Source organism: Dipodomys ordii, unplaced genomic scaffold (assembly GCF_000151885.1).
Source record: "Dipodomys ordii isolate 6190 unplaced genomic scaffold, Dord_2.0 Scaffold133, whole genome shotgun sequence".
Lineage (NCBI taxonomy): Eukaryota > Metazoa > Chordata > Mammalia > Rodentia > Heteromyidae > Dipodomys > Dipodomys ordii.
The window spans coordinates 841,419-853,253 of NW_012267349.1; the positions used below are offsets into that span (position 1 = coordinate 841,419).

At 41.4% G+C, this 11,835-nt stretch overlaps 1 protein-coding gene across 1 annotated transcript in view; it reads left to right on the top strand.

Moving 5' to 3' along the window:
• Positions 1 to 11,835, top strand: part of Gpr39 (G protein-coupled receptor 39) — a 228,806-nt gene that overhangs the window by 180,161 nt on the left and 36,810 nt on the right. The gene's annotated exons all lie outside the window — the stretch shown is intronic.

Below are 11,835 nucleotides of genomic sequence, written 5' to 3' on the forward strand. Positions count from 1 at the left end.
TCTACCACTTGAGCCACAGTGCCACTTCCGGTTTTCTGGTGGTTTATTGGAGATAGGAGTCTCACGGTCTCTCCTGCCCGGGCTGGCTTTGAACTTCAATCCTCAGATCTCAGCCTCCTGAGTAGCTAGGATTATAGGCGTGAGCCACCAACGCCCGGCCCTAAGTCTATTTTTTAAAGAAACATCTCTTTGAGAAGGAGACATGAGGAGTTGGACATGGCTCAGTTGGTAGAGCACCAACCAGTGAATGAAAGTGTAAGTTATTGAGTTCAAGTCCTGGTCTTGGACCTAAAACAAACAAAAAAGACCCAAGAAAAATAGAGAAGGTGACAAGAGCCAACAAGCCAATAACAGGAAGGAGTAGGGGTTAGTGAGGTTAGTGTTGCAGGGCATGAAGAAGGCCGCATTCAGCACAAGTAGTAATAATTCAGGCCAGACACTTGAGACTACCTAGAGCTATGTAGAAGGAGCTCTTGAGAAGAGTTGTGGTGAGGTTCCCTGGTAGGCTATAAGGTTACCTGGAGCAGATAACATTGAAGATGTGTTGAACTGATATTTTCTTTTTTTGAACTGAGATTTGATTGTTGACCTAGAGAAAGAATCCTCAGGAGAAAACTTGCCTGATGTTGTGTGCTTTAGGGGTGGTCTGGGGAGTGGATGCAAGGAATGCAGAATAGATGTTCTCCATCTCCCTTGTTAGTAGTGCTTACTTCTATCTCTTGCAATGATGGATGTTGAGGATAAACTGGGAGCTGGGAGAGTTGAGACACTGAAGCTCATCTTTGGGGCCACTCCCAGAAAATGTAGAGCATGGCTTCTTTGGAGCTTGGTTTGGCACTTTGTCTTATACTCAGTGTAGCAGGTCTTTTATGATATAGGAACCAAAAGAGAGCCGGTGCTTCCCACTGATGGCAAAGCAGGAGAGGGCACTTGTGTGTTCCAGCTGGGGTTGGCACTTTTCCCTTTCACTCAAGCACAAGCAAAAGCTTTTCCTGTTACCTCATTCTCCACACTTTCCTGGGCATCTTGCCCCTCCACACCCTTCATGAGATCACCCAGACCAGACTGCCTGGGTAAGCCCATGTTCATTGCCTGCTCATTGCCTGCTCATTCTCTTCTGCTCTACTAGTAGTTTAGTGTCTTACTGGGAATGCTTCAGCCCTTATCTCAACGTTCCCTAATCTGGGGGCCTTCTGAACCATAGAAGTTCAGAGAATAAAATTTAGGGGATGCTTTTGAACTTGGATAGAAATTGTAAAAGAACATATTTCATTGATTTCTAAATGGAACTTAACACTTGCCTTGCTGATGAACTAGATAATGAAATCGCAGATGTTTCCTTGTTATGGTATTCTGACTCCGTTTTTGTGCAGTTGCATAGCACTCCTCTCATGAATCTGGCCTGGGCTGGTATGTCTTTTAATCAATAGATGTGGCAGAAGTGACTTTATGTCAGTGATGGGCTTAAGCCTTCAGACATCTTGGCAGTTTCCACTTTTGTGTTCTTGGGGGAGTCCTGAGAAACCATATAACACATCTAGCAACCCTGCCAGACCAGTTGAGCAGATAGACTATGTGAAGAAGGAAGGCGTTGCAACTCCATGGAGATAAGGAGAGAATCCCAGTGCCCCAGCTGAGCTCAGCCTTCCAGCCATCTCCAGCAAGATACAAGATACAAGAAAGAGTCATCTGGACTATTCCAGCTTGTTCCAGATGGCAGATGTGGCAACCCCACACCATGAAGTGAATCATAAGAACCATCCAGGCAAAGCTCAGTGTGTCCACAGAATCATGAGATTTATTAAAATGGTTTTAGTTTCAAGCCACTGAATTTCAGAATGGCTTGTTAGACAGCAACAGACGATTGAAAGAACATTTTTAATTTAGCCACAAGATAGGAGTAAATGGAGTCCCAAAGTGTGTTCCATTTGAACTCCCGCTCTCACAGGATATGACCGCCTCCAGGTGGCAGCAGGGTATGCATGCCACCGAGGACTTCTAATGTGAAGACACTTTCTCTATTTTTCTTGGGTTTTTTTTGTTTGTTTTAGGTCCCAGACCAGGACTTGAACTCAATAACTTACACTTTCATTCACTGGTTAGTGCTCTACCAACTGAGCCATGTCCAACTCCTCATGTCTCCTTCTCAAAGAGATGTTTCTTTAAAAAATAAAGACTTAGGAAAGCAATGTCTAATGATGAGGGTTATATTCCAAAATGGTGGGATTTCAGAAACAATAGGAATGGAAGCATCATGCAACCCGGTGTCCTTGCATAGAACTCATTCTCATTAAAAAAAAAACTTTTGAAGCAAACGGCATGCTATGGCTGAGCATTGACTCGGACAAACACGTGGTATGTTGTATTTCAGATCACTTTCCCTATAAGTCTAAATAGTATGCTTGTAGTCCTAGCAACTCAGGAGGCTGAATCCTGGTTCAATGCCAATCTCAGGTAGAAAAGACAGTGAGACTCTTATCTACACTTAACCAACAAAAAGCCAGCAGTGGAGCTGAGTTCAAGTACCAACCCTGAGTAAAAACAAAGCCAAGAGAGAGTGTCTAAACCTGAATTCAAGCCCCAGTAGAGCACACACACAATGTTCTGTTTGGCAGATCCTCCTTGAGCCCAGCTTCCATGCTGTCAAAGGCCAGAGAAGTGAGGAACACCCAAGATGTGAGCTTTATCTTCACAGTCCTCAAAACTTACTGGGAGAGGTAGAATACAGTCATCATATTCAGTGTCCATATATGAAAATGGAACCAGCTAACTGGGGGTGGGGAATGGTGGAGTGGGGAGAAATGGAGGAGAATGAAGATGGAAGTCACATTGATCAAGCTGCATTGTACTCATCAACTCACAGGCGGAATAGAAACTCCTTTGTATAACTACTTAAAGGCAATCAATTAATGACAAAAATACTTGGAGAAATAGGCCATTTGCAGACATGTGAGTAAAGTGCAAAAATAGGAAGTCTAAGCACAAGTGTGATGAGGACAAGTTTTATCCCAACCTTCCTTGTGAGAAAGACTCATGGAGGAAACAAGACTGGACACCTAACTTTGAAGCAAGGGCAAAGTTTAGAGCCAAGAAAGGAAATTAGAAGGGTACTCATAGTAGAAGGAGAGCTGAAAAAGCCACAGGAACTAACCTGAGTATGCTTGCTCAGAATTCATTGACCTCTGTTTCCAGCAGGGAATTCATGTTAGCAGTGGAGAAACATATGGGGCCAACCTGTAGGGGTTTCAGGTGCCAGTATTTGGGGGTTTCCTGGTCAAAGGAAAATGGAACCCTTAAACAGTTCCAATTTAATAAAATACAGTCAGTAGGTGGCCTGTTTTCTTTTTGTCTATCTGTACACTTATGATCCAGATTATTCTATCATGGTATGTATCTTCTCTGGCTATTCAAACTGACCAAGATTAAGCCAGTCATTCTTTGTAGCCTGGATTATCTTTCTTACATCTTCTGTAACTAAGGAGCAGCAGTTCATTCAGAAAAGGGCTCCGAGGACAGATGATTTGGTCCCTCCTTTCCCAAGGCAGTGGATTGTTGTCTTCTATGAAAGACAGGTTGCTGGTACTTAGCTCGAGGTCTTGGTATATATTTTCCCCCTGATCTAACTCTAAGTTTTTAGTCAATAAAACTTATTGGAAGTCTGGGGATGATGTGGATCCGAAGACATCTGATAATTTGGATACCATTTTGTATCTTAAGTATTATCTTGCTCTGGGCTGTTTATTTCAGTGGGTGTCAGTAATTGCAAAATTTGCAAGATATTAGTTGTGTTATGTTTTGTTTTAAAGATCTAGCTTGTCCTTTTCCTGTCCTTGACTATGCTTCTGTATCCACTCCATAATCCATTCGCTCATTCATTTATTCATTCATTCATCTGGTATTGAATAAATCCCTGTGTCAAGTTTATAAGGTTGACCAAAATGTCAATTTCTTTCCCCCTACCAAGTATGGAGTCCAGAATTAGTGAGAGAGAGAGAGTAGGTAGCTCAGCTGTAGGCCTTGCAAGGAAATGCCTAAGATTCATTCTATGTCTAATGGCCTTGGGAGCCAGTATGAGTGGGATTTACCCTTTCAAATAGATGCTTGTCTATAATTCAAGGAACCTTGAGGGAGGTTCCCTCCTAAAGTCTCCAGTTACTCTTGAGGCCTCACATCAGCAAGAGGCAAATTTTATCTGGGGGAAAAAGGAGCTCATCCAAAGGAGATAACAGCTGTGTGAAAAATTCCCTCAATGATGGTCCTGTTGACTTATGTTTCAAAAGAGAACAACTTCAACACAGAGCTGCACTTTCCCTTGAGCTACTGGTGCAATAAAATGGCTGTAAGCTGCAAAAACTTTTTCAATATGGCACGTATTAAACCTTTCAGAGGTAGTGCTTTGATTTTTAATTTTACACTCTTGGCAGGCAATCAGGGTCTTTAATAGTATGGAGGCCAGAGGGAGAATGTTTCAAAACAGTGAGGATCTTATCATAGTGTGCAATTAATGAATAATTATTAAAAACCAGAAATAGCTGGAAGAGAAGGCAAGAGGTGGCAGAGCAATTCTCTGGTTTCTGGTCTATAATGAAACCTCTGGAGACGAGAAATATGATATACAGGGCCATGCAATTAATCTCCCATTTCCCCATTGAGACAGGAGAAATTCAAGGGGCAACTTAAAAAAAAATATATAAAGAAAGGAAACTGCCATCATTAAAAAGTCAAAGTCACTTGCTAACAATGATACATTCATTCTGTTCCATTTCAATACTTGTAATTACACTAAAAATAAAAATAAAATAAAATAATAAGTTACAACATAAAATACCAATACAACTGGCTGTTGAAATCAATTTCTAACAGAGTCAGCCACAGAGCTGGGCATGTTGGAGTCCTCGGTTGGAATACTTAAATTGTAGAGCAAATTCAGTTGGTGCACAATTCCCAGCTGTCATAAAGAGAGGTCCCTACACGTGTCTGCTGAATACACATCCCTGACTTGCTGTCTGTCATTTCCAGGCCCAATTTTGTCCGCTCCACGCTGAGAGGATCTCTTCTCTGTTGGTCTCAGTCCCACTGTTTCGTTTCTGAATCAGCTCTAGAAAATCCTGTCATCTGTCAAATAGCTGTTTACAGTTCAAATGCTGGCCTGCTGAGTGGCTCTGTCACAGGCTGGCAAACCGGCACACTGGCCGCCACTAAGCAGGTACACATGCTGCCGCCATTCCTTGGAACCCTGCAGGACAGAAAAGTGACAGCCTGTACCAGCATGTTGGCGGTTTGGACATAGACACCATGCCTGTATTCATTTCTCAGCCATTTCTGTTGCCTTGGGGCCCCTGCTGGAGCTGAGTGCATCTGGGGTCAGCTCACCTTTCAGCAGCCATTAGCTCCTCAGCTGGGATGCTAAGGGCTGTGGGAGTGGGCGGGGGAATCAATGAGCTCTTGAGATGGCATTTTCCTGGCATGAGGTAGCTCATTACTGAGGGCCTTGGTGCAGAACTGGGGTTTCATGATTGATCTCTCAGCAGCCTTTCAGGAGACCCCAGCAGCAATCACGGAGCTAAATGGAGCTGCAGAAGAAAGAAACAAATAGATGGATAAACAAATAAATAAATAGGAGTGAGGATGTTGTTTAGATGGTGGAAAGAAGGGATGTTTTCCAGCACATGACGTTGTACAGAAGTGCCTGGATGTTTTATCTCAGCTGTAGAGGAGCACATGACAGAAGACAATGGATTTGAGATAGGTTCATCATGGGACTCTCAGAGACAGCTGAAATGTGTAGGACTCTGAAGGGATAAAATGGGGGAGGTAGGCTCCATTTTTCTTCAGTTATACCCCTTGATCTTTCTCCCTGCACCCTTTACTAGTTGCTTAGATGCCAAGAGCAGCAGTTCATTGAGCACAGAGTATGTGTTTCATGCTAGTTCAGACAGTGCCTTGAACAGGGGATGGGGAAACTGACGCTCAGAAAAGTGAAGCCTCTTGTATACATCACACAGTTGAGAGACACCAACATCTGATTTGTGGCTAGCCTCTACTATACAGTAAGACCCTGTCTCACAAAACCCAGCGCTGCTAGGTGCTGGTGGCTCACACCTGTAATCCTAGTTACTGAGGAGGTTGAGATCTGAGGATCATGGTTCAAAGCCAGCCTGGGCAGGAAAGTCAATGAGACTCTTATCTCCAATTAACCACCAGAAAACTGGAAGTGGTGCTGTAGCTCAAGTGGTAGAGTGCTAGCCTTGAACTAAAGAGCTCAGGGACAGTGCCCAGGCCCAGAGTTCAAGCCCCACAGCTGACCAAATAATAAAACAAAACAAACAAACAAAAAAAGCCCAGGGCTATGAGAAAGGGATGACATTGTCCAAAAAGAAAACCCCTATGTATATTACCTTTGTAATAATAATTTTTTTTAAAAAGCCCAAGGCTTGGTTGGTAGAGTGCTTTCCTGACATGTCCAAGGCCTTGTGGCAGAGTTTTAGCTCTGCAGTAAATGAATGAGTGAATAAATGAATAAACATACAAATACTTTTTTAATGCTACAAAGAGGTTGGAACATGATTTTCTTTCTTTCTTTCTTTCCTTCTTCCTTCCTTCCTTCTTTCCTCCCTCCCTCACTCCTTCCCTCTCTCCCTCCTCGTAGACTTTTACTCCCAGGCTGGTTTAGAATCTGTCTTCAGTTCTCAGCCTTTTGAGTAGCTAGGATTACAGATGTGAGCCATCAGCACCTGGCTAATATTTGTATATGGTGTGTGTGTGTGTGTGTGTGTGTGTGTGTGTGTGTGTGAATCGGCCTTTGGAGGGGATGCTGTGAACCCTTGTAGTCCCATCCAGCAGGGAGAGCTGCTGTTAAGTTGAAGACTGGCAGGTTCCGGCTTCCCATTGTTCTCTGTGTTCAGCTATGCTTTCTTTAGCCCTGGTCAGAGTCTCTCTAGCCTTCTCTTAGCTATCACCACTCTGCATGAATATACCTTCTACCCTCAGCTCTGCCACTGACACACTCAAAACAAGTCTATTGAGTCCTAGCCCTCTCTGCCCACTACCCGAAGGAAGAGGGAGAATCATGCCCTTAGCCTGCTCTTGGAGACACTCTCTTCATTGGTATCCTTGTACTAGATTACTTCTTCATCTTTATTCCTGACTCCACTCCTAACAGACCCACCTTTCAGATTTGTATGTTAGTGCCAGCCCTGTTATCTTGTTCTTCAGTGCTCTGCTCACCTTCTCAACTTGGATTACAGCTGTGCTTTATTAGAGAGGAGTGTGTGCATAATACCAACTGACTTGAGTTCCAGAGTCATGGGTAAGGCCAATTAACAGGCGAGAAGAGGGCTTTTAAAATATAAGCTATTGTCCCAGGGCTATAAACTTACTAATTGTAGCTATACTCTTGCTCCAAAATGAATACAACATTTAATGAAACAACATTGGTTGCTTGTTTCTAGCTTGCTTCTTGCTTGTGTCTGTGCAATGGAGATTCTGCATCATAGGGTTTTGCTTTTAAGCAAAACTGTTTTGATCTAGGCTAAGCCCAGAGTAAGGCAAGCAAAGCATTTAGAATGTAAAATTTAAAGAAGCTGTAAAAATGATTGTACACTTCCAGGAGAATTGTTTCAAATTTTATGCACTCCACACCCAGCTTGTAACGTTGCCCATCCCCACCCCCAACCTCTGGTTGTGATGCAGTGTTTTAATCAGGTGATTTTTGAACACAGATTAAATAATTATAGTGAATTTATGAAAACATGGAAAGTGCCCCTTCTTTTTGCCAACCTGCCTTTCCCTATCATTGTTGCACTGAATCCTGAAATGTTTTCAGTCTAGCAGCCCTTGTCTATGTAAGAACTACTATGGCTGAAAGTTTATTCCGTACAGGGATCTGACTAGGATTATTAGATATGTATTATTGTAAAGATACTGTACAGAGGGGTTAGAGTTACATGAGTCAGGTAATAAGTACATTTCCTATCAAGCATTGGTACCCCCTCCTTTGTTTTTCCCCTACCATCCTCCCCAACCCCCTCAACGTCTCCCCGCATCCCATCAGCTGCAAAGTTCATTTCAACATAGTGTCTTATACATCTCATTGTTACAATGGGTCAACATGTATCCTTATTTCAGCATTTTGTTATTTTCCTGTCTCTCCCCAAATTAGAAAAATATATATACAAGATGCAGGACACCGACATGAAATACAGTGAAAACAGGGGTTATACTATGGGGGAAGAACATACAAAAGAAACAGAAAAATCACACCATACATTATAAGTACATTAAAAACAACAGCAAGAAAGATAAAACCTCTTATTTTCCTATCTTGGGGTTCATTTCACTTAGCATCATCTTATATGGTCATATGTACATGCTTTTGACCTTTTCTGCGTGTCCTAGACATAAATAGTTATTGCAAATAAGGGAAACTATGGGACCTATGTTTCTTTGAGCCTGGCTTACTTACTTAATATAACTTTTTCCAAGTCTTTCCATTTCCTAGCAAATGGGGCCGTTCCAATGTGTGTGTGTGTGTGTGTGTGTGTGTGTGTGTGTGTGTGTGGATAGATAGATAGATAGATATATCTATACCACATTTTCTTGATCTAAGCAAGGATCATTGTACACTATTAGTTGTCATTGTCCCAACAACCCTGTGAGTAAATGTTTACAAAGTTTTCCAGAAAACACAGGTTAGGAGAGGTTGTTCTTTGCCCATTAAGGAACAGATAGACCTAGGATTTGGCCCAGGTGTGCCTGACTGTCTGGCATAGAGCTTGCCCATATATCTGACAGGGTTTCTCTCGCCAAGTATGGCAAAGTCATTGAGGTTTTCTGTGATAGGGAGAAGGCAAGGGAGATAGAGGTTCTAACCACCCCCACACAAAGAATGGACTGTGGAGAAAAATGTGAAGGAAAAAATAATGGAAAAAATCTTACCCTCTAATTTGACAGCTTTTTTTCTTAAGAAATATTCTTTTTTTAAAAAAATTTATTGTGAAAATACCGTAAAGGGGTTACAATTACATGGGCAAGGTAATGAGTACATTTCTTATCAAGCATTGTTGCCTCTTCCTTTGTTTCCCCTTCCCATCCCTTCCCATCTTCCCCCTACCCCCAACACCCCCCACCCCACCCCACCTGGCCAAAGTTGTAAAGTTCATTTTTCAACATTACGACTTGTACATCTCATTGTTGCAATGGGTCCACCTGTATCCCTATTTAAACAATTTTTTCCCTTCCCCTCCTTTGTTTTTTAATTTACATTTTTAAAATAATATATGAGTCATTTTACTCACTTGTTAATTAATGAGTACAATGCATCTTGATAAATGTCACCTCTTCCATCATTGTTTACCCATGCATCCCAATCTATCCCTCCCCTCAAGTTACCAGGCTCCATTTTCACATGTGCATATTGAGAATTATGAGTGTATTCTCCCACCCTTTCTTTCACCATTCATCCACGCTACCTCCCCCTGATCCATACTCTCCTCAGGCAAGACATATTTCAGCTTTCTGGTGTCAATTTTGTTCAACTGTCAGTTAATTGTTCAAAGGAGTTCCACCAAGGGAATTCACTCCTTTATATACCATACTCAGTCTGATTGTGTGTGTGTGTGTGTGTGTGTGTGTGTAGAGAGAGAGAGAGAGAGAGATGTATATATCTATGTATATGTATATGTGTATATCTCTATATACATATACATTCATATGCAGCTGGATTATAAGTGCAACCTGGCCCAAGTAGATGATTTCTTTGGGAGCATTCATTCTGTCCAGCCCACCTGTCAGCTCCTCCACTCTTCCTAACAGCTCCTTACCACCACTATCCCCTTACCTCCTACAGAATGTAGTGAGGGGTCTGTCTGGCTCTGTTCTGAGCATTCCTTCAAGTTTTGTAGAGTTGCCTGTTGCAGGGCTGTTTGCAGCTCTAAATAGTCAGCCTCTGGTCAGGAAAGACTTAAGCACAAAGACTGGGCTCCCTCCAGAGCTGCCCTGTAGTATAGTATTGGCACCATGCATATCAATCTACCATCTTCTTGTGGACTCTTCTTGTGAAAGACTCAAAACAGAAAAAACACATAAAGAGGAAACTGAAACTTCCTTTCTCTCTCCCAGTTCCATTCCTCAGTGCTGTCCACCGGTGACTCTGAGGACTTTTCTCCTAGAATTTTTTGTAAACATACACAAATACACAGACACATCCTCACCCATAGACAATATTTATTGTTTTTTTTTTCCAGTGGCATGGTCAAACACTGCATACAGAGGATTCCCTTTTTTCTACTTAATAGTGCATTGTAGCATTGGATCAATTTCAGTGCCAATAGAACTGACTCATTTATTTAATAGCTGTGAAGGAATGTACTATAATAATGAAGTCTCCTCTGCTGATGAATATTGGAGTTGTATTAATTTTTCCTGGCAGTGAAATTCTTTGCGCCAAAGTTTGTGTGCATTTGAGTAGGCCTTTATGGCTTAGAGACATTGGAATGTAGTTCACAGGGCAAATAGTATGCTCCTGTGGTTTTGGAAGCCATTACAAAGTTGCATGTAAAAGAAATTCAGCAGATTGTTCTTTTCAAATGGCAAATGGGAATATTTTTCCTCTTCCATAGCTAATTTCATTAAGATTGAATATTAACAATCTTTCAAAACTCTTTACAGTTGTGTGAGGTAAAAGATAAGATTAAAATGTCAATTTGACTTCTAGGTCTTACATTAGTGAAATTAATTTATTACATGTTTATTGTCATTAGCACTGTCTGCTCATATTCTTTATTCTTTTTTATACATTTTTTACTGTAAAAATACTTTACAGAGGGGTTACAGTTACATGAGCAAGGTATTGAGTACATTTCCTATCAAGCATTGTTATCTCCTCATTTGTTTTTCCCCTAACATCCCTTTCCTCCCACCTCCACGACTACACTCCACCCCTCCCTGCCTGTCTAAATTGTAAAGTTCAATTTACAACATAGTGTCTTGTACATCTCATTGTTAAAATGGGTCAACCTGTATCCCTATTTAAGCATTTTGTTTTCCCCTTCTCCTCCTTGTACATACAAGATGCAAAACACTGACATCAAGTATAGTGAAAACAGGGGTTATACCTTGGGGGAGGAGCATACAAAGAAACAAAAAAAATCACATGGTACATTATAAATATGTTAGAAACAATAGGAAACAAAAAAAAACTCATGTCCCCATCTTGGGATTCATTTCACTTAACAACATCTTATCTGGCCATATGTACATAGCTTTTGAACTTTTCTGCTTGACCTATACATATACTAGTTATTGCAAATAAGGAAAACCATGGGACCTTTGTTTTTTTGAGCCTGGCTTACTTCACTTTAATATAATTTTTTCCAAGCCTTTCCATTTCCTAACAAATGAGGCAATGTCATTCTTTCTGATGAAGGCATAGAATTCCATTGTGTATATATACCACATTTTCTTGATCCATTCATCTACTGAGGGGCATCTGAGTTGGTTCCATATCTTAGCTATGGCAAATAATGCTACAATAAACATTGTTGTGCTGGTTGCCTTAATATGGCCTTATTTGTGATCTTTTTGGGTAAATGCCCAAAAATGGGATTGCTGGATCATAGGGGAACTCTATTTGGAGTCTTGAGGAACCTCCATACTGCTTTCCAAAGTGGTTGAACAAGTTTACACTCCCACCAACAATGCAGTAATGTTCCCTTCTGTCCACATCCCCTCCAGCATCTGTTATTTTTAGAGTTCTTGATTATAGCCATTCTAACTGGGGTGAGGTGGAATCTTAATGTTCTTTTGATTTGCATTTCTTTTATGGCTAGAGAGGTT